Below are 18,285 nucleotides of genomic sequence, written 5' to 3'. Positions count from 1 at the left end.
AAATTAATGTCATTATAAATTTAAATCATTGGAATTTTCAAAACATGAAATTCTAAATAAATGATATGCAGCATAATTTAAATGAATAATTATGCATAAGTTTACTCGTATCTCTACTCACATTTATGATTCCACCAGAAAAAATACTTACAAATGAGAGAGACGCCAAGTATAAATTCTAGTTCTAATATTTTTAAATAAAATATACAAGAATTTCAATACATAAATGTGATAGATGATTTCTTGAAACTTTTGGACCTTGAATTTCCGGATCACGGTTAGCAAAAAATCCGGATTTTTTCCGGAGCACAATCATTTCTGTATCTATATTTAAAGAGTGATAGATATTTAATAGACAGGAGTTGATTTACAACAATCAGTATCAAAACTAACAATTTAATTAGATTTAATACATAGTCGCAAGTAATAATTTCATGCACAGGTGATTTTATATACAGATATAAAAAATAGTTTGATTGCTGTACATTGTTTTATAGTTCCATTAAAACTGTTGCTCATACAATAAATATATGTTTTACTCCTTAGACATTTCATACAAAAGAAGAGGTTGAACAGTATCTTACAGGAATGCCAACATTTTAAGGTACTATTATTTTTATAGCATTACATATTGAAATATTTTAAAGTTTAAAAAAAATGTCCAAAAATGTGAAGAAATTTTTTTTTTCTATGAGATTTAAACAATACCTGAACAGATAGTAATAAATACAAGATGTAACTAGTTTTTAAAATGTGAGTTAGTTTTACAGTCATTAAATTGTGGAGTGTTAACCTTCCTAACCCTGTTAGCATACAATGGGCTATTGTTGTTGTTTTTGCTACTTGCCACACGGGCAAGCCTGTTTGGTGAAACCGAGCAAATTTAAGGCAGAGTGTGCGTTTTTTGTTTTTCAGTGGCACCATCATGGCCAAGAATTCAACTTCTGCCACACTATACGTCGCACCCGTTTATAGGGCGAACCCATTCATGCATCCACAGATCGTAATTTTGATCTGAATCGGAGAACGATCGATCTCCAATTCAGTACCCCCAGAGGTATTGATTTGTTATGGGAATATGGAGGACTTTTGCGACTCGACAGATTTAACATGCATCAGCCACTTTACTACACGGGGAAGTCTTCGCCCGGCGGGGTTCGAACCCACGAACTCTCGGACACGGGCCCAGCGCCCTACCGACCAGGCTATCCCGGCCAATGTTGTAAGAATGCTTTGCTTTATGCCTGAACTACAATGTAGTGAAAAACAATGCTACTTTTTCAATAAATCTCTTTGTATTATTTATTTTTTTGCTTATTTTCTTGATAAATATAGCAAAGAAAAAGTTATTTTTACAATTTTAAAGTAATATTAGAAAAAATTAGAAAGATAGCAGTAATCTGTAATGTAAAGCCTAACTAAAAAATTCTTTATTTAATCTATTAGAAAATGTTGATACAGGCCTTTAAATGATATTTAGTGCAAAACATTTGAATTAAAATTAGCTCATTTTAATCTTCATGTTAAAAAAATTTTTTTTAAAAAAAGAAAAATTCTACACTATTTGATGCAGCAGCGGATGAAGGGCAAAAGCCTGCTGTACTCATCCCTGTTTTTGCGACTCTAGGCTCTGGAGTTCCAGAGCAAATGTTCCAGTTGAGTGATCAGCCAAGAGTGGAAATCCCCAATGTTTAGTTCTCATTCAGGGTTCCTACTCAATTTCAGAAAAAAATTCAGTCTTCTATCATCAATAGCATGTAATTTTTGATCAGAAATAATTTTATGGGACAAAGATAACTTTATTGGTAGGAGGATGGACTCTCGTTCGTGAGGAAGCGAGTTCGAATCCAGCCAGCTGAAGACTCACCGTGTAGTAAATGATGATTGGCGCACTTTAAATATGTCTGGTCACAATGTCCTCCATGGCCCCATAACGAAATATACCTCTGTGAGTACTGAATTGGAGATTGATCGTTCTCTGTTTCCGGTTTAAATTACGGTCTATTGAAGAATGGGGCCGCCATGGGAGTGAAGTATGGGATCGGCAAAAGTCGAATTCGTTCACCATAGATCGCACCCCCTTGCCTTAATGGTCTACAAGAATAACAACAAATCATTTCAATTTTTATTTGTAGAGCCAAATATTAGATTTTGTGAGCAAAAAAACATCATTGAATGAGGATGGAAACATAAAAATTGGACTAAAATGTGATATTTTTACACCAAATAACTGCAACAGATATCAGAATTATTTCGAACAAATCTCAATAACTGTTTACTTTTACTAGCGATTCTAAGAGTGATCATTTATCAGGTATAATGAAAGAATTTTTCAATTTTTTGGTAAAGAATAACAACTTACCCCGATTTTTAAAGTCAAAATAAAATTCCATGTTATTTCTAGGTTTTCCCTGCTCTCCCTGACATTTTATTGACCCAATGAAAGGCTGTGGTCTGAATTCTGAACAGGTACATAAAAGCACCACTCAGCTACCAGGAAGCCTTACAGTTAAAACAATATAAATATAACATTCATAGATGTATTCTTAAAAATATGTTTTACTTGATATACAAATATTTAAAGCTAAATATGAAATATTTATTTTTTATTAGAAAAAAATCCATTCAGAAAATATTCCAAGTTATAAGTTTTTGGTTATTTGATTGTTTACAGTATTATAGGACACTCTATTTTGATTATTTACAGTATTATAGGACAGTTTTGGAAGAAAATCTCAAGTGTATTGTCAAAAATCAGTTTAAGACATCCTCAACCTCCATGGTATAAAAACCTTTTTTTAAAACCCAGAAACAAATGATCATTTTTGTATCCTTTTGTAACAATAAAAGGGATGAATTTAAAAATGATGAGTTACTCACACAATAAATTAAAATGAGCAAAGCATAACACTCATACAAAGAAACTGAATCAATTAAAAAAAAAACAATCAGCCATTAATAGAAAAAGACTTTAATTCAAGTAAAAAAGAAATCAAACATTTAATAAATATCTTCATTATATAAATATTTCACAATACACAATCCGTGGTCAAAAGTTGGGTTCTTCTATCTTTTCATCAGGCAATCTATCTTGCAATAATTGAATTGTTCCCTTCATCAATTGAGTCACTCTCTTCCGCTTCAAAACAAAAGTGGTTTTTTTCGTTCAACATCTTTTCCACTAGGCCATTAATAGTTAAAAATTTGAAATTTTACAAGAATAAAAGCAAGTAGGTAATCATTAAATCAATAATGGTTAAAATAAAGATCAAAAAATAGAGAAAGATTTTTCTCATCCTTTTTGAAAAATATAAATAAGTTTCATTAAAAAAAAGCATACTTAAACTTTTGTTTGTTTCTCATCAAATAAAAAAAAGTGGATTGCCAGAGTACTACAAAGTATTAAAAAGTCATTAGTATAAACCAAAGTTAAATAAAATTTTCAGATAATTCTATATAACTTGCACTTTCCTGTTGCTTCAATTTTATGTTATAAAACTTAAAAAAGAGAAAAGAATATTTTTGGAGGAACAGACAGAATTATTCGCAGTAAGAGTAGGTGTTATTTCCCAAGCATAATTGAAGATTTCCTAAAAGTTAACTCAGATTGTATTTTTAAATATTGAAATCAGCAGAAATGAAACCATGATGAAAATTTTAATTAATTTTCTCTAATTCATTTGAATATATTATAAATAAAATTTTAAAAAATTAAGAATGTTTTTTTTTATTTAATTGTTGAATTTCTGAAATTTACATAAAATATGATTTTGTGTTAAATTTTATATCTAACACACAATTTTTGCTTGGTATATGTAAGACTATGCCTAATTTTTGGAATATTCTCAGTGGAATCCTAAATGAAGGTTAGAATATGAAGATTGTGCTGTTAGGTCTATATAGTTTGTCTGAGGTAAGAACTCCCCCCCACCCGCTACAAAATATGAAGCCGTTTGCTGCTATGGAAACAGAATAACGCATTTCAGGGAGGGTAACTCCTCTTCACGTGAGGGCTAACACAATAGACTGAAGAAAAAGATTCCCTTTCTCTTGCTGACACGAGCCAAAACCTGTCCTAAACAGTGACCCCACACCCCTACTTAGAATAGTCATATCTACCATAATTCCATATTATAATTACCATAGTCCAGACGAAATGCCAGCGGAGTTCTTACTTTAGACAATTTATAAATTGTACTGGAATGCCAGCATCAAAAATACAAAAGTAATAACCAATCACTTTTAAATGAAGGAATACATTGCATAAAATAGATTAAAATGCTTGTGAAGATAAAACATAAAACAGATTGAAATGCTTAAGAAGATTAAAATTAAGTATCAAGAACAAAATTAAATTTTCTAAACTAGCTAACATGTGGGGAATGACTCACCAAGCTGGCATTAAAAATAATGTAATTTTAGAACGGAGGATTGGAACGTCTTTTCTGGGGTAGCGGGGAGTGTTGAAATGACAATAATATTTTTTTTCTTGAAAGGATGCATCTTTTATGAAAGAGCACAATGCTCAGCATTTATTCTATTTTCATGATGATTTAATTTCCATTAGAACAATACAGTTCAACCTTACAACAACATAGAATTCAATACAAATTAGCATTCACAAGTAGCGCAATTCTAATATGTATATATTAATAAATTCTATATATTCATAAAAAATTAGTATAATTAGGTATATATTTACTATAAAATGAAATTAAAAAAAATCAATACCTTGGCAAATTAAAAAATATACGACACTGAAATTTTATACTTAATTGTAAAACAGATAAAATTGTATAGATTATTTGGAATCAATGTTTTCATTTTTGGTTAAATTAGAACGAACCCTTATTACCTTTTCAGACAACTACATTTAAATCACTAAAAATATTTTCTCACAGCATTTCAGACTTGAGTGTAAGTTCGTTTGTTTTCCTATACAGTCTACACTTTTTAATGTTTGTATTGTTTTAGAAATGGTTCCAAGGAGTAAAAAAGAATTATCGTAGATTAGTTGCAAAATGCAAAAATTCTTTACTCTTGGTAGTTAAGAAAAATAACATATTTAAATAGATTGCTATGAAAATTCTTAAAAACCATAATTTAGACCCTTATTTTGTGTACAAAATTGTAATAATTATGGAGAAATTGTAATGGTTGGCCCCTCTGAGAACAGCACAGGAGCGTGATGCTATTTTTCAACATTTGTTTTGGTGCCCGTTGATGGTAATCACTCTTTAGAAAGAATAGTTGTGAATAAATTGTGCAAATATTTTTAAAAAAATATTTAGAGATTCATATTCAATGACAAGATCAAAGAAAAGCCAAGATTTCGAATGAATCTGTTGCTGAAAAATTTAATGTTAAGGGATTCTGAGATTAGTGCAACATTGAGTAAAAGAATAGTACAATCCTCTTCTCTCAATAAAGATAGTATTATCTCGACACATTTATCTTTAGCACAACTTCTTGTTTTATTTTATAACTGACATTGAGCAGTCAACTCAGTTTCAGGTTTACAACCATCAATGCTTAACTACGTTTTCTTGTAAATTTTGAACCCAACCCAGAAGACAACTCCTGGATCAAACATTGGGACTAACCAACCCTCGTAATGGTAAGCACAATTTTTGCACAGAACTTCCTTTATAATCCAAATTCGAGGTACTGTGTTTCAGAAGATATCATTTTCCATATTTGTAAAACATTTTCCTGACAGTGTATTGACAGATATATCTAGTCCATCAAATTGAGAGAAAAAAAGTAACTAAAAACAAAATTCCTTAAAAAAGATAATATTTTACAAGGTCTAACAAGCAAATACACTACATTAGAGAATAAAAGAAAGATAGTAAATATGCAAGTACAAAGTAATAGCAATCATATGTGTTCACCTTTAAGACAAGTCTAAATATTTTTAGATGTAAAAATAACTAGTAATGCATATTTTTTCAAAACATATTTTAAATTTTTGTTAAAAAAATATAATTGATATGTTTTAAAACTAAATAAATAACAATAAAAACCAAATTGAAGAGAATTTAATTGTTCCAAAGAATAATTGACTTAATTAGCAGATTGTATCACTACAAGGTTTTAAAATTAAAAAATTAGAACATAAAATGATAATTAATTACCTAAAAAACTTTTTTTATTTTCATATTTCCTAATTCTTTCCTTAGTGCTACCTAAGTTAAAAAAAGAAATTAAATAATTCTTTTTTATCTATAATTTTTTTTCTTCAAATACAATATTAAAGTTTTAATACCAGTTTAAATCTTTCAATTGGAATTTTGAAAGATAAGGAACTAAGTCAAATTGTAGCTGTCTCATACTAAGAGAAAAACCTGAAAAGAACATATAAAACACTTAATTCATAGGCTGCAAAAAATCCAAGTTGTCTAACAAAATACAAATTAAAAAGTTACCAACATTTCATAACCATAAATACCCGTTTTAAAAACAAATAAATGTAAATTTTGAATATTTTAGCTGGATCTAGGAATCTAGCATTAACTTCACAAGTCTAAAAAAGTTAAAGCTTTCCAGAAAGATCAATGCTTCCTTATAATGAAAATTAACTCCAGAAATATTTTCTCTGAGAATTTCAAGATATAGTAAAAATATTTTAAAAGATTTTGAGCATAATGAAACTTTATAAAAAAATGATGTTATTTATGGCCATACAAATTTTATACCAACTATATTGTCCTGAAGATTTAGTAGCTTTTGAAATGAGCTTAGGTTCCTTCTGAATTGAGGCAGTATGACATAGTATCTGTTTTAGTAGTAGAAAAAATAAGACTATAATTTTTTTTCCAAGGAAAAAAAAAACTATTTTCATAGAATTTAATGAATATTTTCAAGCAAGGAAGCATTGACTGTAATATTATGAAAACAAAAATAACAAAATTCATATTACAAAACAACAATTAACCTTCAACCACTCAAATAAGTACAGTGAAGTTCAGATATTTTATATTAAGAGGGACAGCCTTTGGAAGCACTTCGGGTTTCTAATTTTTCATTCCTGGAAGGAAAAAAAAAGGGGGGGGGGGCGGTATCTATCAAAATAAAGTTTCGCCTCTAAAAGCATGCTACAGAGATTTTTGCAACCGCCTTTGCTGTAAGGTAAAAAAATAATAATAATAAATAAATTAATAAAAAACAAAAAAATGAAAGCAGATGTAAAATTACATAATATTAATTTTGGCAAAGAATCTTCATTTACACCTTAGAAAAACTTTCATAAAACTGAGGTTTGCGCAGTCCTCTTCACCTTCTATTATTCACAGAGAATAAATTGAACATCAGACCTCTAGATGCCAAAGACACCATATAATCATTCATTGTGTCACAACTCTGAAACAAATATATATAAACAATCCTACAGTAATGGAAGAGTTTTTAGTTTTTTCACTTTCAATTTTTGGTATTTTTTTTAAAATTTCTGAAGAAATACTTAGAGCATTATTCAGTAACTTCAGGGTTTTTTAGTTCATTAAATTTTTCATACTCAGCAATAAAGTTTAAAGCTTTCAGAAGTTTGAGACACCAACAATAAATTACAAAAAGAAAAATAGTATTTTTGATCACCCTATGCCAGGAAATCAATTAAAAAGCTTTTAATTTGTATTGATGATTTTGGTTATTATTATTTATATTATGCTAAATATTTATGGAGATTATAAAAAACTTTTTTCTTTGTCCCATGTTTTTTTGCTGTAACTTTAAAAATATTTTACAAAAGTAAACAAAATTTTTAAAGATATTTCAGATTATCTACAAAACTATTGATTTAATATTTTAAAAAACTTCCATAAAAACTGCTTAAGATATGAGTACTTAAAGTAGTTTTTTTATACTGTGCGTGCACAGAAATTTTTTAAAAAAAAATTTCAGAATTTTGTAGTGAATTGTACTTGGCAACTAATGAAAATATTCTGATTTGAATATCTTAAAAATTTAAAAAGTTTCAGGCAATTTTGAACAAGAATAATAATACAAGAATAATTTATTTATAAAAAGTACAAGTAGTTTTTGTACTTTTTAAAAGTAAGCTGAAAACGATAAGGGTTTTTCTACAAGTTTCATTTTGTATTATGAAACAAGATTTATTAAAAATGTCACTGGCAAAAACAGCAGCGACTTCAAAATGAAATTTGTGAAAAATCCTAATCGTTTTGTGATTTTTTTTAAAAAAGTACAAAAATTATTTAGAAAATTGGTTGAAACGTCTTAAATTTTTAAGATATTGAAAAACTCTTTTCCTTAGTAGCTAAATACAATTCCTTACAAAATTACAGTATAAAAAAATAACTTCATAAACTCATATTTTATGCAGTTTTTGTCAAACTATAAACTCATATTTTATGCAGTTTTTGTCAAACTTATTTCAAATTTTAAAACTATAATTTTTTAATAAATTTTAAAATGTTCCAAAAAATTTGCTTAATTTTATATTATAATCTTAAAGTTAATAACGTAAAACAAAAACATATATTTTTTATAAAATTGTCCATATTTCCAGAAATATTTAAGCTAAGTTTAGAAAATTTTGTGTTGCTATTTCAAAGTAAAATATCAATCAAAGTAATTGATACAAGTTACAAGCTTAGTTCTTGATTATCTGTCATAGGATGTTTAAAAATACTTGATTTCTTTTGTAATTTATTGTCAGTCACTCAAATCTCTGAAAGCATTAACCTTTATTGCTAAGTAAGAAAAATCGCACAAACTAAACACCTCTAAAGTTAATAAATAGTTTTCTGAGAAATTTTGAAATTGAGAAATTTTAAAAAATGTCAAAAACTGAAAGTGTCTCTACTATTATTTTAGGGTAGTGTGTATATATTAACAAACTAAATCTAATTACTTTTTTAAATGTAGGAAAATATTTTAAAAAAAAGGATTTTATTTATTTTCACATTGAGGTTAATAAAAACATTTACAACAGGAGATGCCTGATTATAAAAAAAAAAAATCAATTATCTTGATTCAAATTATATGACATACTCTGTAATTTAATCTCCCTGTCAGTTGGCAATATATTGGCAACTGACCCTCAGTATGTTGCGAAAGATTTCATTTAAAACCTATTTAATCTTCATTATGGTTTTCTATAATCAGCTATATCACTGATTGATATATTCTCAAGCATGATGTGTTCTATTTGTAATTCATGTCAAAATGAAATGCATTGTGGATAATGTAAGTACAAATCACAATGAATTCCTAAATTTGCTAGAATAAAAATCATGATATGTAATTTGAAAACAATGTGAATGCAAAGCACATAGTATAGTTCATAACCCTGTGCAGAATTGTTTTGGGCATTCTGCGACAAACCTCTCTAGCACTAATATCTTTCTGCAAGATGCTTTTAATAATAAGAAATATACATGTTACAAACTAAATTTAAAGTAACAAAAACGCTGTGTTTACAAAAAAAAGAAGAAGAAAAAGAAAACCTATTTGAATAAAATAAACTTGCATTTAATTTTAAATGAATATGCAAAATTTTTTTTTAATTCTAATATCATGGGCGAGATTCTCTCATTTTACTAAACAAGAAAACACACTAATAATTTCCTTTTTCGCTTTTCGTAAATCATGACATCAAAAAAAAAAATATATATATATATATATATATAAACAGGGTGATTCTAAAAAGATGGGCAAAATTTTAGGAACTGATAGTACACACCCAAACAAACAATTTTTATCAAAGAATGCAGGGTCGAAAACAAAACGCAAAACCGCTAGAGGGCGTCAAAGTTTATGTTCTTATATGAGGCAAAAACACGCAAAGAGCGATGAAGTTAAGTTATAAAAGCAAATTTAATGGCATGTGATTACAATAAGTGTTCAAAACAGTGGTCGGCAACAGCTATGCAAGCAGTACAACGGCAAAGAAAAGATAGGCGAACATTCTGAGAAACACAAAAGGAATATCACGAACTTCCCCTGCAGCGGCCGAAAGCTTGGCGACAAGTTCTGCAGATTCAATGGGAGTCTTATACATAAGAGCCTTCAGCTGTCCCCACAAAAATCGAGACATGAAAGATCAGGCGAGCACGGTAGCCAAGCTATAGGAACATATACAGTATAGGAAAGGTTACGCCCAGATAGTTTCGCACTTCTCGTACGTAACGAGCTGGTGCTGCGTTCTGCTGGAACTAAATGCATCAAACTTTCCAAATGCGCCAGCACCTTTGCTTTTTGTTTTCGACCATGCATTCTCTGATAAAAGTTGTTTGCTTGGGTGTGTACTATCACTTCCTAAAATTTTGCCCATCTTTTTAGAATCACCCTGTATATATATTAAAAATCGTGCAATCCGTAGCAGTGATTACCAAAATAAAAGGTCGATGGCGAATTCACGCGAATTAAATATACCGCGTAGATTAACGAAAATATCGGCGCAAAACGACCCCGTCAAATAATAATTTCTTGAATCTGTGATTCGAATTTCGCGTGCCGTAATAATATCGGTATATTTCAAAAACTCACGCGAATATAAATAAAGCTAAGCAATGAAGGACATCGGGATTTTGAAAAAAATGAGCAAAAATTTGAAGCAATAACTGCCTTAAAGAACGATTAAAATACTTCATGGATTAACGAGAATATCAACGCAAAATGGGCGAGTCAAAGAATGATTTCTGGAGGAGAAGAAATCTTTCAACATTTCTGCAGGAAACTTTTTTCAACTTCCTTATTCTATATTTTTCATTCTTCTCAAATAAGAATAGAAAAATCACGAACATTTCTTTTCCCTCTGATGTGCGAAAAAGGCATCTTCTACACATAATTTTAGAGATAAAAAATTTCTGCAGATAACCAAAATTCTTTACTGCTTCTGAAAAACCGAATTCTCTAATTCCTAAAAGAAAATTCTTTCTGCAATAACTCTAATATTCTGCGACAATGTCGCCGTGATTCTGCCACGGGGATTCATAAATTGAAGGAATAAGACTAACTCTGATTATTAGTAACTTACATGAGGAGATGAGTTATTTTTAAATATATAGAGAAATTACAAAGAAGATAGATTGATAGAAATAAAATGAGTTTCCTTCTGTTATCAGCTGACATGTGACTAATGCAATGTTATGGTGATGCCAGGTCAGAACAAAAAAAATCCTTCTATTTGATAAGTTAAAAATCTCTTTACATTTAAATAAATATAAATGATTTAGTTTTCTGAATTCATATTGAAGGTAGACAGTATAGTTATGATAACTTCCGAAAATGGAAAAAAGGAATTTTCAGCTAACTTTTCAAAATTACATAAATGAGTTTAATTGAGAAACCCTCCCCCCCAAAAAGAAAAGAAATGAATAAATAAAGTAAATATTAAGATTAGTTGTTCGCTAAATATTTTGAAATTTTCTTAAAAAAAGGGCAAAGATTATTTAGTCTTCAGACAGAAGAGTACATGGCAGCAAGAAATTATAATTTTTATGTGATTAGTTTCATGATAAGTTCTGATTGTGATATGATTTGATATGACATGATTTTTTATGATCAAGATAAGTTTCTCTTCAGAAAATAACGATTAAATTAAATTTAATAACTCTAAGACCAATTTGATGATTTTTAAAAGGAAGAAAAATGTAATGCATATCATCAGACATATGAATATGTGACTTTAAAAACTCCTTATTATACTGCTCAGAGATTTTCCTTAACTATATTAAATAACGCAGAAAAAAAAATTCAACAGAAACAAGTGATTCCAAAATTAGGGAGTGGAGTACTGCAAATAAATCAAATGTCACATGACTTTCAGTAGCAGATTTTTTTTAACAGGAAACATATTGATTAAGAAACAAGAATTTGTCAAGAAAGTTTCTACGAAATGGTTTCTTTAATGAACAAATAACATTAGAAAAACTCCTCAATCACAGAGCCTTTGGGTATTGAAATTCTTACATTACTTTCTAAATGAGTAAAGTTAAAATTGAGTAGAGCATTAGTAATTGTTAATTGAGTAGTAATTGTTAAAGCAAAAATTGAGTAGAAGAAAGTTTGGAAAAACTAATGGGCACTCCATTGAAATTTAAGCAAATGTAACTATAAAAACAGAGTGATTGGCTTTCAGAAGAGAATTATTTTGGGGGTTATTGTTCTCAAACATTTGTGAACTGAAAGATACATAAGAGCTTTGATCACTATTTCTCAAAATTTTTAATTATATTATTAGCAGTTTCAAAAAAGATACATACAATCCATGGAGCACTCACATAATCAGCATCACTTAACCAAAGTGCACATTCAAAGTTAGCTTCAATGTCATCAACAAAGGGAATTCTCTTTCAAAAGCAAAGTAAAAGATTCTGCAGAAATTGATGTCGTATAAAACACCTCCTAAAAATATACAATACAAGATTATAAAACACCAGTAAATGAATTAAGGCTATAATTATTAAATACAGTCATTACTGCTACCAATACATCTATTTCATAGACACAATGTTATTTTAACGTGAGTTAGAAAATCTGAATTGAACTGTTGATTCCAACATGATATGAAATTTTTGTTTAATTTTTTATACGAAAATCACATCAAATACAGGTGCTAAACATTTTTGCTCTTTTAAACATTTGGTTTTAAAATAATGAAAAGATGAAAGCACTCAGTAGTAGTAAAAATCATAATATTTTCAAAAACAACAAAAATATCAGATGTTTTCATATAAATGCAACATTTTGGTATATTTTCAATATGAAAGTTAATCTTACTTTTGATAAATGTTGAATTATTCATTCCAATATAACATGAAATTTTTGTTTAATTTTTTGTAAGAAAACCACGTCAAAAACAGGAGTTAAATACTTTTGCTCTTTCAAAACAAAAATTTTTTCATAGGCAAAAATTCAATGGATAGCAAAAGTTTCATGGAAGTCCACCTATTCTTTTGACATTAGGGCAAATGAACATAGAACATATTGAATTCCACATAAAAGTACGAAAGAATCATCATTTCTTAAATTAGACGTTGTGGCATAACTACCACTATGAATATTAAATACGAATTCACTATTATATAAGACATGTTAACTTGATTCTATCTTGAGGTACCTTTTGATAGATGAAGGTTGACAATAGTCGATAATTAATTCCCCTCAATGGTGACAAGATGGATGGTCCACATTAAAACAGTTGATTTGCTTAATATAAACAGCTCAAAGAAAAAAAAAGATCCGGTGAAGTAAATAAAGTCTCCCGGTAATAATCAATATAGAAAAATAGGAGCAAAATGCTATAAACGAAAAAAAAAAATGAAGGGAAAAAAAAATATAACGAGCAAAAATGTTATAAATAAATAAACAGCATGAATCAACTAGTGGTAGTCGTTCATCGAATTCTATCACAGATAAAATTCCGGAAGGGGAATAATGTGGCGTAAGTACCACTATAAATATTAAATACCAATTCACTATTATATAAGACATGTTAACTTGACTCTATCATGAGGTAAGTTTTGATGGATGACGGTAGACATAGTCGATAAATAAATCCCACAACGTATTCTATGGGAAAAAAAAAGGATGGTGGAATTTAAATTACTCTTCATTATTAAGATTTAAAAATGTGTAATGCATTCTTGTGCAGTCTTCTGTGTGCGATACATTAATAACCTTAGTACATTTCTTTCATGAATCATATTTTTCATGTTTAAAAATTGTACTCAATCATTTTAAAAGGTGTTGTAATAAATAATTTATTTTGGAGATAAATCATGTATTCTTTTTTACTTTATTTTTGCTCAGATTTAAGATTCTGGACATACGTTATTTAGCGGAAATATATCATAACTAGCATAAAAGAATAAAATTTTTGCCAAAATAAGTTCTGCATTTATGAGTAAATATTTACTGTAATTCTATATATTTACAATGCAGCGATTTCTTGCTCAGAAGTGCAATTTAATTTAGACCATGCGAACGGGTCACCATTTTGAGTGTCAATTTTATAGTTGAGTACAGTATATTATAAGTTAAATATATTCGACTTTAAACAGTAGCTTAGAATCAAAAGCGCAAAAATTTGTGAGTCAAAAAATCAGAATGGATACCTGTTGGGAGTGAAAAAGCTTACAGATAGAGTATAATACATTGTCTTAAACAAATCTCACATAACAAATGCATTGTAAGATACAAAAGATGACATCACATGGGAAAATGGTAACACTAGTACCAATTCGAAATCAGATGTAACAGTGGGAGATGACAAATCATTTTCATGATACAATAATGACAGTTAGAGCATTTAAAGGCTTATATATGCATTAAAAAATTTATAACAAATGAATGGTAAAACAAATGAATTATTCACTTTTTATTAGTTCTCATTGTAAATTGTTAAAAAAATTCCATGTTGTTGTTGTCGTTGGCCATTAAGGCACTCAGTGATGCAATTGCTCTTGTTTTTCAGTGGGCCATCTATAGCCAAGAATTCAACTTCTGTCACACCTGTTTATAAGGCGAATCCATTCATACAACCTTCCATTTATTCACATATCCTAATTTTGACCAGAATCATAGAATGATCAATCTCCTTTCCAAAACCCCCAGAGGTATAATTTGTTATTGGGACATGGAAGACTTTGTGACCTGGCAGACTTAACGAACACCAGTCACCATTTACAATACAGAGAGTCTTCGGCAGGCTGGATTCGGACTCCCATTCTCATGAAATTGAGTGCAGTGCCAAACCAACCAGGCTATCATGGTTTCAATTCCTGAAGTCTATGTCTGATATCAATAAAACCTTTTACACTACTTTTTGCGTGAAACAAAACGTGTTAAGAATTTGGAGTGTGGCTTAGACTTGAAAGCAGTTTAGATTTGAATTGAGTATTTATTTCAGAATTGTTTACTTCAGGATTAGAAATGAAAGGATTCTTCTCAAACATTTTTAGACAAGTAGGAAGTACGTTGTGATTTGACTTATTTGAAGCATCACCTAAATAAAATAAACAACATCATCTAAATTATTTAGCAAGTGCCAAAATCAATATTGAATCCCATAGGAAATAAACAAAACTTACTCTTTGGGTAAAGAATTTTTCCCACTGCATGAAACAGAGAGGAATCCCTTTTACTCCCATCTTAAGAGGAAGAAACACTCTCTTGCTAAGGGCTTTTTAAAGTCTAAAAAAATATTGATAATTTTAAAACAGGAAAAGAAAATTAACAGCAAAATGAAACTGATAATCCACACAAGAATTTTATGGGTGGAGTGAGTGCAAACAGTTGCAGTTAGAGACATCAAATTTAATGTGAAATAAATATTGAAACTCTTAAAAGTAAGAGAAAGAAAAATTTTCGAATAATAATTAATTTTTCATGACACAATATGTTAAGATTGTTTTCTGATATTTGCAGTATTTTTACAAATTAAGACATTCTATTAACTAAATTGTACAAAATAAAGTGTTAAACATCCTGTTTTTTTTCTCATCATGAAATTCACACAATTTATTACACAATGCATCTCATTTTCCTCAGGTCGATTTTTGGCAAAATAATTTGAAAAATCTACCTTTTCTTAAAATGTTTTAAATTGCGACATACAAGAATCTACAACAGCCATGAAATTCACATAAGAATAATATTTGCACTCTGATTTAAAACAGAAATGCCAAAAAATATTATGTGGCTTTTTAAACGTCAGAAAAAAAATAAATTTAATTTCAAAAGCTTAATGAACGAAGAAAGACAAATTCTCCATCCACTTTTTCAGTTAACATTTAATTTCTTTAATTAAAAGTCAACTTTAATATTATTCAGCCATTTTTGTATTTCTTTTAAAATTATTTATATTTTCTTTTTTTTCCATCTGGATATTTTTATACACAAATTATTGAATAAATTTCGTAATTTTACTTTTTCTCTTTTAAATGGGAATTTTTTTCTTTCTCTTTTATTTTAAAAACTAAGTAATTTAGAAAATTTTCCTCTTTTATCTAATATTTTTTTATGCTTTAAATATATTTAATTTCAACTTAAGATTTTTCACATATTTCTTCTTCTTTTTGTTTTAGATAACATATCGCTAAGAGCTTCTGAAATATTTTAGTCATTATGTAATAAGTGTATGATAGCATTTCTGCATAGGCATGAAGTTTAAAAAGTTATCTTTTGCACTTTACAAACAAACAATATTCATATCACTCTATACTCTCTAACATTTGTATTGCACTCTCTAAGTTTTTGTGCTAACTGAAAAAAAACTCTTAGAAATATAAAAACATTTAAGGGAATAAATTTAAAGTTTCTTTATTTTTATATGATAGACTTTACTAATGTTTCTAAGTGATTTATAAAAATTGCAATAAAATTCAACTCCAAGATAACCCTATTAATTCCATAGTGTTTTTGTTGCACATAAAATGAAGGATCACATGTTTATTAAAATGTGAATCATTATCTAAATAATGTATAAGACATGCATGGAATTTATGGCATTCCGTATACATCCAATAATATTTTCAATTTCAGACTTGCTTAGTTTTTTGTAGCTGGAATGCACCTAAAATTTAAAAGAAATGAAACATATTCATTTGTCTCCTTCAATAAGATCTGAAGTATAAAAGACCCCTTACCTTTGGTAAGTTATTAATTTTTGTAAGCATTTTCATCATCAAGGTAGGGGCAATTGCATCAATACTAAATTAAAGTAAAAAGTATTTCACAAACAGATTATTAATAACATAAAAAACACAAAGCTTAACAACAAAAGTTTTTGAATTAACATTTTCCAATTACACAAAATAAATTAAATACTTATATAAAATAAGTATTAACAAAGTAAACAGTGAATCATTTTACTAAAACTTTTTCTTTTGTACTTATAACTGTATTAATTTAGAAAAAGCCCACTTTTATCAAAAAGGGAAGCAATCATTCGATGCTAGTAGACACTGTCTTCCAATTTTTAAATGCATATTTGTGTAATTATGAATATGCTCAGGGTTTAAAAAATAAATTTAAAAAAAAAATAAAAATAAATAAACACAAAAATATTTACTAGTTGACGTTTAAGAAAACTTATTCAGCACAATTTTAAGAGGCACATACAGCTTAATTCTACACAGGTATGTAATATTAATAAAATTATGCATGAATTTATAATTAAATTAAAAAAAAGTAACATTTAGATATCAGTACTATATATAAAATTGAAACTTTATACTTCAATATAAAATAATAAAATTGTTCCAACGTTGCAACTTAAAGTTAAATTAGTCTCTTATTGCCTTCTTAGCATCCTATACGTGAAGCACTAAAAACTTTCCCTCACGAAATTACAGACTTAAGTTTACATTATAAAGAGAGAAAGTTAATTTTCTGAAAGCTAGAAAAAAAAATGAAATTCCTCTTTGTTAATTTCTTGGTAAGATGTGTTGTTTATGAAAGAACAAAATGTTCAGCATTTATTTAATTTTCATGATGATTTAATTTCCATAAAAACAATACAGTATTTCCATACAAGAATATAGTCGTTTCAATCAAATTGTTTTGGATTTTTATTAATTCCTTCTAAAATTGCGCAAAAAGTAGAAAAATTATCGTAGATTAATTGCAAACAACAAAATTTCATAGCTCTAGACAATTTTGTTTTAAGCAGATTATTGCAGATATTCTCAAAAGCCATAATTTTTTCCTCCTTCAGATTTATGATTTTTGATTTCTGCAGATTTTTTTTCGTGGTTAACCACCCACGTTTAGGCCGTCAGCAGCACAGCTTGGATTGAACGAATCCAAAGTCAGAAAATATTTTTTCTAACTCAGCTGTTGAAGAAAATAGACACTTGAGACTGGCCAGATACTGACACATGCTCATTTACAGAAAAAAAAATTGGACATAGACTCCAGATAGAATTTTCATAAACTTCTTTTTACTACTTTCAAACAAACATTTGGTACAGTTATTAAGATTTAAAAAAATGTAAAAATTATAAGGTATAAAAAATTACAGCAATTTGCTACTTCTGCTTGGTACTTTGCTTAGTGAGGTCAAATGACTTTTATTTAGCTTACAATTTTGTTTTTATACTTTAATTTTTGTCTTAGTTTCTTGGAGTACTGTCGGTACTATACATGGTGTTGGACATTGTTCTCCAACAGGTCATCAGGAGAGTAAATCTTGCAAATTAGTTCTAACATAAAAACGGTGTTCATGAAATTTAATTTATTTGTCATATTTTTCTGGTTCAGGTGAACTGGGACTTTAAGTAATCCTATATAGGGTACACCAACCAGTGAAGGAAC

The 18,285-nt window shown here is 28.6% G+C and overlaps 1 long non-coding RNA gene across 2 annotated transcripts; it reads right to left on the bottom strand.

Annotated features, from left to right (window-relative positions):
• Window positions 1-2,955: 2,955 nt before the first annotated feature.
• LOC110281900 (uncharacterized) lies at window positions 2,956-17,724 on the bottom strand. Of its 2 annotated transcripts, none has more exons than XR_006227395.2 (6): window positions 16,617-17,724; window positions 15,060-15,162; window positions 12,231-12,372; window positions 7,234-7,362; window positions 6,138-6,188; window positions 2,956-3,181 (listed from the first exon to the last, which is right to left on the bottom strand). It is a non-coding gene; the product is annotated as an uncharacterized lncRNA (long non-coding RNA). The 2 variants fall into 2 exon arrangements; XR_006227396.2 differs by lacking the exon at window positions 7,234-7,362 and adding an exon at window positions 6,269-6,347.
• Between the last annotated feature and the right edge of the window lie 561 nt (window positions 17,725-18,285).

This window comes from Parasteatoda tepidariorum, chromosome 4, assembly GCF_043381705.1.
Source record: "Parasteatoda tepidariorum isolate YZ-2023 chromosome 4, CAS_Ptep_4.0, whole genome shotgun sequence".
In the NCBI taxonomy this organism is placed as follows: Eukaryota; Metazoa; Arthropoda; class Arachnida; order Araneae; family Theridiidae; genus Parasteatoda; species Parasteatoda tepidariorum.
The sequence above is the reverse complement of the archived record's forward strand: the minus strand, read 5'-3'. Positions and strand labels throughout refer to the sequence as shown.